The sequence below is a fragment of the Nilaparvata lugens genome, chromosome 5, assembly GCF_014356525.2.
Source record: "Nilaparvata lugens isolate BPH chromosome 5, ASM1435652v1, whole genome shotgun sequence".
Lineage (NCBI taxonomy): Eukaryota > Metazoa > Arthropoda > Insecta > Hemiptera > Delphacidae > Nilaparvata > Nilaparvata lugens.
Genome location: NC_052508.1, coordinates 68,426,229 through 68,438,592, shown reverse-complemented (window position 1 = coordinate 68,438,592; position 12,364 = coordinate 68,426,229). Strand labels below are relative to the sequence as shown.

The 12,364-nt window shown below is 34.7% G+C and overlaps 1 protein-coding gene and 1 long non-coding RNA gene across 5 annotated transcripts in view; both read left to right on the top strand.

Moving 5' to 3' along the window:
* LOC111062959 overlaps positions 1-12,364 on the top strand; it is a 94,373-nt gene that overhangs the window by 52,965 nt on the left and 29,044 nt on the right. The window lies entirely within an intron of this gene.
* LOC120351497 overlaps positions 7,154-12,364 on the top strand; it is a 12,586-nt gene continuing 7,375 nt past the window's right edge. Inside the window, exons 1-2 of the long non-coding RNA XR_005571429.1 lie at positions 7,154-7,219; positions 7,861-8,031. This is a non-coding gene — a long non-coding RNA (uncharacterized LOC120351497). The remainder of the gene's footprint in view (positions 7,220-7,860; positions 8,032-12,364) is intronic.

The following is a 12,364-nucleotide window of genomic DNA, read 5'->3' as shown; positions in this document are numbered from 1 at the left end:
TCGCTCGCCATATCCGTTTAGCCAGACGTTTAGTCTGGACCCCCGACTGGATTGCTCTAACATATGATAATAATGCTCAAATGAAAAATGCAGGCGAGCGAAGCGAGCCTGCTGATCTCATTCTTGGACGATCCAGTCGGGGGTCCAGGGGGCGGAGCCCCCTGGCTAGACGGATATGGCGAGCGAAGCGAGCCTGACGGCTAGTACTCTAATATTGGCGTATGAAGGAGGCTCCTTTTTCCTTTTATATTATCCTTGAAATGCAAAATTTCCAAAAACCTTGTATATAAGTCGACGCGCAAATAAAAAAGGAGCATACCTGTCAAATTTCATGAAAATCTATTACCGCTTTTCGCCGTAAATGCGCAACATATAAACATTTAAACATTAAGAGAAAAGCCAAACTGTTGACTTGAATCTCAGACCTCACTTAAATCAATTATACTCTTTCGCTTTCTCTTTATAGTTTTCTTTTTTCCTCCTTCTCTTTCATTTCCTTCCTTTCTTCCTCTCCATCCTTTCTTTTTTCCTTTTTCTTTTCTCTCTTCATTTATTTTTCCATTTCTTCTCCCTTACATTTTCCTTTCACTCCCCCTTTCCCTTTAATTTTTATGTGGGTCTTCCTCTTTCTCGAATAATAATCATAATGATCATAATATTCATAATCAGCAGTGAGTGGAAGAAGAAGAAGAATAAAAGAAGAATCTTCATGCCTAAATCTTCAATTCATATATTTACTCAAAACTGGATGGAAAATTATGCATTTAGAAGAAGGTTATTTCATTTCTATAAAGTCTCTCTCTTTTCTCTCTCACGTTCTCTTATTCCTCTTACTCTTTCTCCTCCTCCTTCTTCTCTTTCTCTTCCTCCATTGCCTTCTCTTTCTCTTCCTTCCTCTCTTTCTCAGAAAAAAGAGAAGCTTATTTTCTCCTATCTACTTTGAACTTATCAAAAGTCGCCATCCTTACCCCTTATGCTAAACGGATAAGGGTGGTTAAAAAGTTGAATTTTTTGCTTACACGCTTACATTTTAGGAATGATGCACTCAACCAACATGACTAGGAATTCAAAAATACAGCTTCATAAATTCCATAAAATTTTTGATTAGTGGAGTTTTATAATATTTCCAACAGTACTTTCGAGGTTCGCTTCGAAAGAGTAAAATTGTTAGAATAGCAGGCTTTTCATGTAAGTTCTTGCTCTTCCAGGGCTTATAACTATCGAACAATGAATCGTAAAAATAAATGCTTATCAAAGGCTTGTAGAGCATTTAATTTTCTTTAATTTGATTTATCCTTTCACTATTTAATGTTTGAAACCAACTTTGATCGTACACTATATAGCCCAGTCAATAAAGGTTTTTTCGATCCGAAAATTAAATAAAAGCTGAATCATTCACCATCGATAGAACCCTCCCAGAGGGTCATTCTCCCAAAAGTCCCAAGAAATCCCCTTGGAGCTTTCCGCCCCAGCCCCCTAAAACATGAAAAATGCAGATGAGCACGGGAAATCAATTATCTCTGTAACCATTGATCGGAAACAGTTCTATTATATGCCATTCGATTTGTTACATTATGGACTACAATATTAGTCATATTCATTTTTCCAATAAAATCAACAGTTTTCTTGATAAAATAATATATATGTAAAAATTTAGGGGGTTTGCGATTTGATTTTTTTGTTTTCTTTGATTAACTTCAAAGCAAGTAGTTGTAAAGAGAAATGAGCCGAATAATTAATGTAGCCACTTTCATTGCAAATCCATTGATGTATATTCTTATGTATTTACGATTCGATTAGACGCCGTGGAAGGGGAAACAGTCGACGCGGAACGGCGCGGCTTACTCTCTTAGCCATAGTAAACAGCAAACTGGAAATCAATTATATCTGTAACCATTAATCGGAAAAAAAATCTATCATATGTCATTCGACTCTTTTAATTAAGGACTACAATATTAGTCGGATTCATTTCCTCAATAAATCGAACAGTTTCCTTGATAAAAAAATATAATGTAAAAATTTAGGGGTTTTTCGATTTGATTTTTTTGTTTTCTCCGATTAACTTCGAAGCAAGTAATTTTAAAGAACAATGTAACGAATAATTATTGTAGCCACATTCATTGCGAATCCATTGATGTATATTGTTATGTATTTGCGATTCAAGTTTACGCTGTGGAAGGGGAAACAGCCGACGCGGCTGACTCCCTTCACCATAGTAAACAGAATAATACTGCTGTCTTCATTGCATTTCATTTACACTCGAAACAATTAATTTTGTCTATTGTTTTGACATGCGCTGTATATAGATTTTCACTTTTCAATACTCTAGAAAAATATTACAATTTTCTTGATTTAACCATGCTCATGATAAAAATCAGAATTTCGTTGTTTGCTCACAGAATTTATTATAGGCCTATTAATTTGAAGTGTGCCTTCTCCATACGAGTCAGAGGTAACACAATTTGATAACTCTAGTTTCAGATATTGATGTTTTTCAACGAAGTTTCATGATATATTATGTGTCCGACTCCTTCATCTTATCCTTATTTTGTGAAAAATGAAGATTCAGAATATCTTTTCATAGCTTTTCTTGTTTCATCACTCTTTATAATTTAAACACTTGATAATGGAATGAATATCATCAGATCACGTGAACAAAAAAATAATAAAAGGGTGGGCCTACCTGAGATACTATATGATAGCACTGTACTCCTGATAAGTTGAAAATTTTCAAGCTGAAAGTAGATTAATTTGTTGCACATTCGTTTCAAATATTAACAAATGTTACCAAATATTACCAATATTATCACATATAGTTAGAACGAATTACTCTGAAGCTTTCTATTCTTACTGAACATGAAGAGGCAATACCAAGCCAGAATCGCAATCCCGTTCAAATCATTATTATCAGAGCTTTCAAATTGATGCTATGTAACTATGGATGTTATCCCCATCTCACAATTTCCCTATTTATCCTTATCCTGATTCAGAATAAAGTAGTTTATCTCTATAATCACAAAAATCAATGTACAGTACCTATAATAAATAGTAAAAATAACAAAATTTCTAGTAATAATGCAACTTTTTCTAGGTACGAATTTCAAGGCTCATAAAATGACTTTTTCTCAATCACAGGCAGAAATTCCAATGATCATCATAATAGTAATTTAATGAAAATTGTTTGTATTGTACATTGTTCGACGTGAGATAAGCTACATCTTTAAGGTAATCAACGTATTTAGGATTATCATGTTTATGAATGAAAGCGAGACTGTGATAGAAGATAAGTCAAACTGAAATATAAACATTATATTACAATGCATATTTCTGATCAACTATTATTACAAATGATAGTATCAAGCCGAAATGAATTGAGCGACTGAATTTCAAAGTTACTATCCACTATTCAAATCGCACTGTGATTTCCTTTCACTTACAAATGGATTGAATTGTCTCAATCTTCAACGTAACAATTATTGTAAAAAAACAAGTGGAATGTGAACGTCATCCAAATAGCATTTGAATTTCAATTTTCAGATCATGAAATTCATAAAAAAACTAATTCTTGAGAGAATAGTGATGAATTGCAAACAGTGCAAGTAACATTGATACAAAGAGATACAATGAAAATCAACATCGATTAATTTAATACTGGACTTATCAAATTTATATTACCGTTAATTTATATTATTTATAAAGCTTATAAAATGTAAAACCAACATTTTAAACTTTCTCTACTGGAGCAAAACATCGATAGAAAATAAAGAAAGAGCTCATTATAAGCACAATATACTTGTACTAGAATTCACTTGAACTAACTCATCACTTCAACTCTTCAATGATCACAATGAACTAGAATGGTACCTATAAAAACCATGAAATTGATAATCAGGTACATTTTTCAAATAGCTTCACCCAACTAAATCTGTGTATGCTAAGTCATAAGAGATCATGTTCAATAGATTTAATTTGAATGCTTCAAATAGAAAATGATCTATTCTTTTGGTGCCCTAATCAAAATCGATTTCAATCATTAATCGACGTAAAGAAAAGCTTCTGCCAACCTTGTGTAATGAATGACAAGATGCGAGTGGAGGTGAAAAATCGATATGTTAACAAAAATAATAGAAGATGATGAATCATCTTTCAATTAATCTTATACGGTAGGGTACTTTGTGGTTAAATGTGAAAGACTTTCATGATTTTCCTACCTTTTATGCATGCTTACTCTTCCTTAATTTGTATGTTTGCATGGCTTTCATCTTTAGAATCTACTGAATTTTCATATTGGACTGTCTAAATAATGTAGATTCAACTAGTAAGAACGGAAGATAAGCTACTTTACAGAGAGAATCATAGAAAGTTTCAACTCAACAAGCCCAATGTATAAAATAATTTTGTATGCCTCAGCCGTCATATATATTTGGCTCAACTGAAGGTATATTATCAACCTGGCTTGGAGAATATTAACTGTAGAAAACAGCAAACACTGCACGCTATGATTTTTCAGGAAATTGCCACTGTTAACACTATTGCAATCTATGATTTATCTCAGTTTTTGACATTCATAACTTATGATAAATTTTAGCATAGAATTATGATCATACACACATATTTTAGATATGTATTATATATTATGTAATAGTATGAATATTTTATCGGTTACAAACAATATCTTTGTCTGTCATAGAATGCATGATTTAGCACATATATAACAACAAAATGATTTTAGAGAATTAAAATGTGAAAAATTAGTTTCATTGCATGTCAAAACAATAGACAAAATTGATTGTTACAAGAGCCGTAGTGTAAATAAGATGCAACTTAGAAAGCAGTACCTAGGCCTACTACTGTATTTTACTGTTTACTATGGTGAAGAGAGTCAGCCACGCCGTACCGCGTCGACTGTTTCCCCTTCCACTGCGTCAAATCGAATCGCAAATAAATAACAATATACATCAATGGATTCGCAATGAATGTGGCTACATTAATTATTTGTCTAATTTCTTTAGATTATTTGCTTCGAAGATAATCGGAGAAAACAAAAATCAAATCGAAAAACACCTAAATTTTTACATATTTATTATTTTATCAAGGAAACTGTTTGATTTATTGAGGAAATGAATACGACTAATATTTTAGTCCATAATGTAACGAATCGAATGGCATATGATAGATTTTGTTCCGATTAATGGTTACAGAGATAATTGATTTCCAGTTTGCTGTTTACTATAGCTAAGAGAGTCAGCCGCGCTGTTCCGCGTCGACTGTTTCCCCTTCCACGGCGTCTAATCGAATCGTAAATACATAAGAATATACATCAATGGATTTGCAATGACAGTGGCTACATTAATTATTTGACTCATTCTCCTTCAAAACTACTTGTTTCGAAGTTAATCGAAGAAAACAAAAAAATCAAATCACAAACCCCCTTAATGTTTACATATATATTATTTTATCAAGAAAACTGTTGATTTTATTGAAAAAATGAATATAACTAATATTGTAGTCCATAATGTAACGAATCGAATGGCATATAATAGAGCTGTTTCCGATCAATGGTTACAGAGATAATTGATTTCCCGTGTTTACCTGCATTTTTCATGTTTTAGGGGGCTGGGGCGGAAAGCTCCAAGGGGATTTCTTGGGACTTTTGGGAGAATGACCCTCTGGGAGGGTTCTATCGATGGTGAGAAATTCAGCTTTTATTTAATTTTCGGATCGAAACTGCTTTTTTGGACCTTCATTGACTGGGCTAATAATATAGCGTGATTCTTACCACAAGAAAATTCATTCACAATTTATCTCATCGAGTTTTATGAATGGAAGGACGGACGCGCCTAATATCTATGCAAATTCAATCTCTACGTAAAATATATGGAAAAGTATTTTTGACACGATAATATAATCATCTAGACGGAATCCAGTGATTTTGTGTAGGCTAAAATATGATTGGTAATCATCACCCTCAGTTTCCCCTGAGATTTTTCCAAGATGAGGGAAAAGAGAGAAACAGAGAGAGAGAGCGTGTGTGGAGTGGTGGGGGAGAGAGAGTGAGAGTCATTAGTTTGAGGGTGATGATTGGTGCGTGCGTGGGAGGGAGGGAGAGAGAATGATAGTGAGGAAGAGATGGTAACTGAGAGAGAGAGAGAGTGAACGAGAGAGTGAGTGTGAGTGAGAGATAAAAGGTCTACACACCCACGATCGGTTCATGGGTTGCTATAAGTGTAGTTGATTTTATTGGAAACTCTTCAGTGTGAATAAGGCATCGAATACGATGCTTATCGATAAATATCAAGTTATATTTGATTATTTTATTTCTATATTATAGTAAAATTAATCACGGGTATTAATTATTATCAATTTTGGTGTACTTTAGTAACTTTGATCATCTTGTTGTGTCGTGTTTTAATTTGAGATGTTTTGAATTCTAATTTAATTTTCTACATTTCACTTCCACATAAAAGTTGTGAGATATAAATAGAAAGATACAAGAGTGAATAATACAAAAAATAAAACGTAAATAGCTATAAATTTAAATAGTGATCGGATAGCTATAAATTATTGGAACAGTTTAACAAGTTATAATCTTGCATCAAAATTATACTCCATCGAGAACGACCTAAGAGATTCAAGTTTTTAAGTCAGCATCTGATTATTGTTCACTATCCTTGTCTGTCATTAGACAAAGCAGATATCTCTATCCTATTATTCCAACCAGACATTCTTTGAATTATTATTATGAATAGCTTCAATACTTTTTCGGCAATTACATTCAAAACGCACCGCGTAAACTATTCGTTAACCCATTATTCATTCTGATTTTGTTTACCAGCTATTGTGACGTAGTATTATATACAAAAGAGAATTCAATATTAATCATTGAAGATGCACAGTGTAAATGAAGATCCCAGTTGTAGTCTACGTAAAACAGCCATTGTTCAAAGTTTCATTATCATTCTCACTCACTCACTCTCTCTCTCTCTCTCACTAATCTAGATTCTATCTCTAAATTATATTAGATTCTCTTTCTCTTTCACTTCTAATGACTCCATACCCCCACTTGTATAACAAAAGGTATAATTTTTCTATTGGTTGATCTCTGTTGTGAGAATCATCTTATAGTCAGTGGAAAATATAGGAGACATAGTTGCTAGGTAGTTTTATTTTTCTACAGCCTTCTCTAGTACAGTATATAGCCTTGATTCAAGTTATCCCGGTATATAAATATGATAAGATATTAATAGTTCATTTACGTTACCGCGATATGATCATTATAATCACCTGGAAAGTATTATATTTCGTGATGTAATAACAGAAACCTAGCTAAGATTAGATAATATTCTAGTATATTTGTGCAGGAGGCCAAGGTCCACATCGGACTGTAGCGCCAATGAAAAAGTCTAGTACATTAGAACTCCAACTATCCGAATTGATTGGAACCGTGCCCCATTCGAATAAATAAGCTCTCAATAAAAAATGGAAATTTAGAAAAACACTAGATGTATAGTATTATTGAAATAGCCGGATGATTATTATACTTTCAAGTGTAAATTAACTTGGTTTACAAAATAGTGTTGATTCTTTTTGAAAATCTTTGCTTTCGTTCGCAGAAATTAAGGAAATTTTGCTTCCTGTAAAAGCGATTCAAGTTCGGATAGAGTTCTACTGTATCTCATTATATTTCTACGAGGTGTAGCCTACAAGGTATTTGGCAACAGTGCGTAGTTGGAAAAGGATAGAGCAATCTGCTTTGTCTAATTACAGACAAGTGTTGCAAACTAATCCTAATCAGGTGCTGACCCTATAGCCTATAACGCGAAACTCAGCCTAGAAATAACGGGGAATCTCTGGTTGAAGCTTGAACAAAATGTGGTGATTTTTAAAGGAGTAATGTTGTGTGAAACTGAACTCAATCGAAAAGTTTATACTGTATGTTTTGAAAAATTGAAAAGTGGAAACTGAAAAGTGAAAAGTGACAGAACATGACAGATCTATCAAAGTAGAGCTTCAGTAACCTTGAACTATGATGTAAGTTGAATAAATAAGTAAAATTTTGATACTGTTCTTCAGTCGACTCTTGCTAATTTAAACCTACAAATGTTTTGAATTTTTTGTCTAGTCCGTTGAAAAACTGTGTATTATTCCAAAGAAATCTACAAATGTTTTGAATTTTTTGTCTAGTCCCTTGAAAAACTGTGTATTATTCCAAAGAAATCTACAAATGTTTTGAATTTTTTGTCTAGTCCCTTGAAAAACTGTGTTGCTCCGATGCTCCGATGATTTGAAGTGCGGGATTCCATTTAGAGCCGGTTTCCGAACTCGGGATTTAGCTAAGTTCTAGACTTTAAACAGCTGGAGTCAGAAAATTGGCTTTCCGAAACGGGGTGTAGTCGCAGTCCCCGTTTAAATTAAATTTCGAAAAACTAGAAAATTGAACACAAAATAAAATGAAGAGAAAATAGTGTAAAGTTTGAGCTATTTTAAATTATTTAGGAATGTTTCGAAAGACGTTTTCAATTATAGAAATGAGAAAATAAAGATTATTATAAAAATCTGGTGTGGCACACTCACACAACTTTCCTTGCCGTTATGAAAATTTATCACCTGACGGTAGTGTTCCCGCGCATCTCAAATCTACTATTCAAAGATTCGAGCCAGCTGGTGACAGGGCAATAACGCTGGAGACACACGAGGTCTGCTATCTTCTTCATAGTGAATCATTTAACAGGATCAACAGTTGCCAACAGTTTGCAATTGGATAATCACATTCTCTCGAATTTCGAGCTTATTTTTAATTTTAGGTGAAAATGCTACTGAGCATCAATTGTAGAGATTCTCATGCTCGATCTATTCCACTTGAAATTTTTTGTTTAAATTATATCTGAAGCCTGATAATTGAGAATCTAAAATTAAACTTTGCATAGATGGGGCGGAGCTTCTGAAATTTTTACAGATATGGGACTTGTGGCAGTTGATAGAGCTAATTGATGACTATTTCAGGTATAACTTTAATCAAAATCGTTGGAGCTGTTTTCGAGAAAATCGCGAAAAACCCTGTTTTTGACTACATTTTCGCCGCCATCTTGAATCGCAATTGATCGAAATTGTACGTGTCGGATTCTTATATTGTAATGGCCTTACGTTCCAAATTTCAAGTCATTCCGTTAATTGGGAGATGATATATCGTGTACACAGACGCACATACACTCATACACGGGACCTTCAAACGTATAGAAATTTAGAAATTGGCGTACCTTAATTTTTTTCGGAAAGCAATACTTCCCCTTACCTATGGTAATAGGGCAAGGAAAGTAAAAACTACGAATACGCCCCGTTTCGGAAAACCAATTTTCTGACTCAAGCTGTTTAAAGTCTAGTACTTAGTTGATTCCCGAGTTCAGAAACCACAGTCTCCTCTAATACTGTCCATCGGAGTAAATTCTGTCCTGTCCTGTCGTGTCGGCGAGATATCGGTGTATAAACGACTAATGGCTGTTTGGGTTGTTGTATCGACAATGCCAATAATTTGATGTAAACAGCTATGCTGCTATTATCAAAAGCTTACCGAGTTGAATGCAGAGAAAAGTCGGGAGAAAATACTATGCTACTCCAAGTTATCAATTGCATGCCTCACTGCATGCAATTAATAGTCCGCACAACAGCTGTGTTTTCAATAAGTTACATTGAGACATTGAGTCATTGCATGGAATTTATAATCCACTTGAAAGCTGATTTATGATGAATAATAATTCTATAGTCTGATTTTACTTTCCTTGCCCTATTACTATAGGTAAGGAAAGTATTGCTTTCCGAAAAAAATTAAGGTACCCAATATTTCTAAATTTCTATACGTTTCAAGGTCCCTGAGTCCAAAAACTGGTTTAGGTATTGGTCTGTATTGTGTGTGTGTGTGTGTGTGGTGTGTGTGTGTGTGTGTGTATATGAGTGTATGTGCGTCTGTGTACACGATATCTCATCTCCCAATTAACGGAATGACTTGAAATTTGGAACTTAAGGTCCTTTCACTATAAGGATCCGACACGAACAATTTCGATCAAATGCAATTCAGGATGGCGGCTAAAATGGCGAAAATGTTGTCAAAAACAGGGTTTTTCGTTGATTTTCTCGGAAACGGCTCCAACGATTTTGATCAAATTCATACCTAAAATAGTCATCGATAAGGTCTATCAACTGCCACAAGTCCCATATCTGTAAAAATTTCAGGAGCTCCGCCCCATCAATGCAGATAGATTCCCAATTATCAGGCTTCAGATACAATTGAAACAAAAAAAAATCAAGTGGAGTAGATTGAGCATGAAAATCTCTACAATTAATGTTCAGTAACATTTTCACCTAAAATTGAAAATAAGCTTTAAATTCAAGAAAATGTGATTATTCAATTGCAAATTATTGTTGATTCTATTAAATCAGTCACTATGAAGAGATAGCAGACCTCATGTGTGTCTCCAGCGTTATTGCCCTGTCACCAGCTGGCAATCAAATCTTTGAATAGTAGACTTGAGATGCGCGGGAACACTAGCGTCAGGTGATCAATTTTCATAACGGCAAGGAAAGTTGTGTGAGTGCGCCACACCAGATTTGATTGTAAAAAGACAATTTGATAGCGAATCATATTTAGTCAGTATCGTTAGTGAAGACGATATACGCAGAAATGTTAATTTTCATATTTCCACTGTCTTCTATATGATTGAAGTCATCCCAGTATGTCTGATATATTATTAATATTATTGTTGATTCCTGTTATAATGTTCAAGAGTTATATTTGTATTCTATTTGTTAAGATAATATAATGATTTTCCATGATTCAATAACAAATTATTATGATTGAGATTGAATATATTTGTACATTAGTTCATTATATTTTCGCATAACTTGCAAACAATCTGGCAACGGTGTGGAGCTAGTAATGATATTGACAAAAAAATAATGTTAATCAGGTGCTAACTCTATAACCTGAATATCAGGACTATTAGCTTTTCCTTCTTCTCTAATTTTCATCATCTTCTTCTTCTTCTTCTTCTTCTTTTCCTTCTTCTTCTTTTCCACTTCTTCCTCTTCTTTCTACTCCACCTGTTCCCCTCCAACTACTCCTCTACATCCACTTCTTCCTTCTCGACCACTCACTCTTCACAACCTTCTCTTCTCCTCCTCCTCCTCCACCTCCTCCTCCTCCACCTACTCCTCATCCTTTTCCTTCTACTCGTCCCCCACCACCTCCTACTCCTTCTCCTCCTCCTTCTCCTCCTCCTCCTCCTCCTTCTCCTCCTCCTTCTCCTTTACCGTCACCTCCTCCTCCTCCTCCTCATTATCCTTCTCCTTCAACACCACCACCACCACCTGCCCCTCCTCCTCCTCCTCCTCCTCCTCCTCCTCCTCCTCCTCCTCCTACGCCTCCTCCTCCTCCTAATCACCTCTCACTCTTCCACCCCCATGACCCCCCGCACCTTGAGACGCGCACAACTAGAAATAACGGCTAAAATTGCAAATGGAGGCATCATATTAATTGAGTTTAGGGCTGGAGAGAAGTAAAGGTTAGGAGTTTGGGTTTTTCTTTTCAAATAACAATATGCTATTCTTATTATCAATATTTTTCGGAAATTTAAGATATTTCGAATCAGAATTTTTTCATTGTAGTTGACAAAATGCCCACTGGAGCGCTGAAGGCTTGGTAGCCCCTCGTCGCAGTAGTTAGACGCCTGGCGCTAAAATCGCAAAGACGCGCCAAGCTCTTGCAATAGGCCAGTTGCATTGTCAGCCGCCAACTAATCACAACTAAAACTCAAAAACTCAACTACTACTAAACTCACAACTACCCCTAGTTAACTCTTCCATTAATCAGAGTCAACTGACTCAAAGTCAGATGTGTCATTTTTTCTACCTGCGGTGAGTGCATAATTAAAATTAATTGTACTTATAGTGCATAACTAAAAAAGAGCTTTAGTGCATAAATGGTTGAAAAAAAACTTTTTACTCCCTTGATGAGTATCTAAGCTGCGCCGACAATGACTTAGACTGCGCCTCTATTATGGGAGCCTGAATGATTAATCAGCAGTTTCTTATATAATTCAAATTAAAGTGAATATTAAAAAAAGTAATTTTTAATGAGTGATATGCTCCAATGATAATTGTGTATTTAAGTACTAGTAGTTGATATTATTTAGTGACTAATCGTGTATGGTTTTACCATAGAGAAATAATAGCGTAAGTAGATATCCCATGTTATAGGGCGTTTATGTCGCAACTTTTACTGTTATCTCAAGCCGATTACTGTCGATTATTGTTTATTTTTACTGTTTTGACCGGGTAAGAGTGTAAGAACGGCACAATATGAGAGACTACC